Genomic DNA, 2921 nt, shown 5'->3' with positions numbered 1-2921 from the left:
AGGGCGTTCATCCTCACTACAAAAAGGCAAAGCATAAAACCGCAGCTAGCCCTTTGAAGAGGTTCTGTCACGAGAGTTTTTTTTTTTTTATTAAAGCGAAACTGTTTCTTTGTCAATGTCGAATCTACATGTGCGACTACCTCTTGTAAATGACCACTTCTCGTACGCGACCGCGACCACTTTTTTGGCTGACAATTTTACAATTTTACAACTTGCCATCGATTGTATCTTTAAAATCAAAGTGATCTACCAGAAGCGACCACTTAGCGCATGGTTTGATCTGCACCAGGGGGGGGTAAGCTACTTCCCATACATTCTCTTAAATGAAATCCAAACGATGTTCTCACAACTTGCAAAGCGATCAGCAAAGGTCTTGCCAGCGGATTTGTGTAGTGATCATGCGCATTACGTCAAAATCTATAGATCAACGGTCTTGAGAAGAAACAAAAACATGGCGATCGAAGGCGGGACTGTTTCTCACGATTATATTTTGGTAATTCGCAAATTTATTGATTATATGTCGCTTTTCAGGCATAGTGTGTAGTTTTCTTTTTCTGTTAAACAATTTCCCTCTGCAGAGTTTGGAATATGCAACATATAGCTCGATCCGTACAGCTGATAAGAACCGCCGAAGAGCTAGAGTTGAGCTATCAAGCAGTGTTTTGCTGCAAACCTTAGGAAAGTTAAAGTCGCTTCAAGGTACAGAGCTTTCAGTAGTAGTTGTGATTTGTTTATTAGGATCGTTTTGAATTTTAACTTTGGATTCAAGGTGTTGACTGATCGTAATAAACGAAGTGAAATGTTATGAAGTGTGAATGTTTATTCAGTTATGATTGTAGAGCTGTAAGCTCATATTTATAAAGCTCTCTGAATTACTTGCTTCCGATAAATTTGACACTTTCTCCAGTAATTTTTATCAGCATCAAGTTATCCTTACCCGGCAAAAACGATGTAACCTATAAATCGATCGAGCGCATTGTTGTTGGTTAAGATCTAACACGGTTTCCCCCACAATTTCAGTACCGAAAGACAAATACGATATGAAAGAAAAACAAAGATGCATGATATAATTTTTTTCAATTTTTATTTTTTCAGTAAGCATTTCTGATTTCCTCTGCCGGTCGCTTCTTGCTTCTAAAAAGTCTAAAAATATTTACTGTGGGAAAAGTACTGCAATTTTCCGCTGACCACCACGCGGGGTGACCGCTTTGCAAGTTGTGAGAACATCGTTTCTCGGTCCCAGACCTCGTCTCTTCCCCCCCCCTGATCTGCACGTTCGCTAAATGTCCTACACTATCGATAAACTAACTTACACTACGCAGAGTACGGAAGAACTTTTAGTCTTTTGTTTAGCAATACAGATATTTAACCTAGAACTTGCATGCTATAAATTTTCTTCCAGCTCTTCTCTGTGGATCAGCTCTCGTAAGCGACCACCCGCCCGTAGGCCCGCTACTAAATTAAGTCTTCGCATTTTGGGTGGTCGCTTATGAAGAAAGGCTCCAGCCGTATTTATTTTTTGCCTATGTTCTAAGCCTCTGCGTACGTACTAAAAATTTCGGGAGTCAGTTCATGACCATAATCACGTTTTCCACACACTACCCGTTAGGGCTCGAAATGATTCGCCAAACCCGGGCTCCTCAACCGTGCGTTTTATTTTTAGCTTTTCAAATAGACCCTCGATCTCTGTGCTGAAATCCTCTATGGCCGGAAATAAAAAGAATGTATCTCTTCATACTTGGTCAATTTTCCCAAGTTAAATAGTTCGGCCCAAAAAAAACTACCGTTCACTCATTGAAGAACAAAGGGTGTTTCAAATTTGACTTTGAGGTACAAAAACAAGACGAGTGACAGTTGATTCGACTTGACGAAGCATTAATAATTGTGAGCCTATGAAAACAGGGGGTGAACAAAGGGTGCAAAGGTTTGGGTGAAATCCTGGAAGATTTAGGAAAAACTTATCTTCCGTGAAGCGGCTAAAAAATTACTGTTTTGCTAGCAAAGTATATATATATATATATATATATATAGCTAAGAAAAGAACACTGCTCAAGGTTATCATATCCTATGAGGTTCAATGCTAACTTTTTTAAGAGGCAAGTTTTAAGATCATAAACCATGCCAGTTCCATAATGGGAGGATTTATTGAATATGATTGAAATATTCCGCGTGGATCAGAGTGAGAATAAATTAGGAAAATTAGTGAGTCTTTCATAGTCTTCAGTAATGGTAAAAAGGCTTACGCGTTCATAGACCTTCGCTTATCCCTCTTGAACTCTAACCTTGAATCTTGCCAGGTCTCGTCTTACTTATGGGAAATTGCAAATTTGCGGTCCACGTAAAATTTAAAGTTAACCATAAGTAGCTTCTGTTTCTTTGTTAAAACCGCAACTGTTTGCAAAGTATTTTGGCTGGCACACACGAACCTTCCATCTTCATCTGGCTCACCGTGGTTCAATCTCACACTTCAGGCACTGAGTCAAAGTAAAAGGCACCCAGATAGCATGCAGCTACAAGTCGGCAATTTAAGAATATGATATGGCAAAACGCCTTTTCTGTTTGTAAATTGAAAAGTAAAATTTCATATTGCTTATTAATTTCTCAGGCAGGTCGCACAGATGAATGATTTTAGTGAAAAGTAATTCTTGCCAGTAGCAATGTCGCGCCAGATGCGTGGAATTTGAAAAACAGAAACAAGAAGGAAATAGAAACGGAAATTCCTCAGGAGGATAAGATCGATCATGAACCCATAACTTATGGGCTCCTTATGGGGTGTTCCTGGATCGGACTAATATCTTGATTAGAGGACGGCTCGAGTATCTGCAGAGCCAGTTACAGGGTACTTAAGAGACTTGTTTATCAGAAAATGACTTTGCTTCGAGAAATGTAAAGGTCTGTTAAATTCGTACATAGCAAAACTA

The 2921-nt window shown here is 39.2% G+C and overlaps 1 long non-coding RNA gene across 1 annotated transcript; it reads left to right on the top strand.

The window, feature by feature from the left end:
* The first annotated feature begins 430 nt into the window (after positions 1-430).
* On the top strand, positions 431-805 carry LOC140951617 (uncharacterized). Its single transcript, XR_012167309.1, has 2 exons — positions 431-493; positions 579-805. It is a non-coding gene; the product is annotated as an uncharacterized lncRNA (long non-coding RNA).
* The last annotated feature ends 2116 nt before the right edge of the window (positions 806-2921 follow it).

The sequence above is a fragment of the Porites lutea genome, chromosome 11, assembly GCF_958299795.1.
Source record: "Porites lutea chromosome 11, jaPorLute2.1, whole genome shotgun sequence".
Lineage (NCBI taxonomy): Eukaryota > Metazoa > Cnidaria > Anthozoa > Scleractinia > Poritidae > Porites > Porites lutea.
The sequence above is the reverse complement of the archived record's forward strand: the minus strand, read 5'-3'. Positions and strand labels throughout refer to the sequence as shown.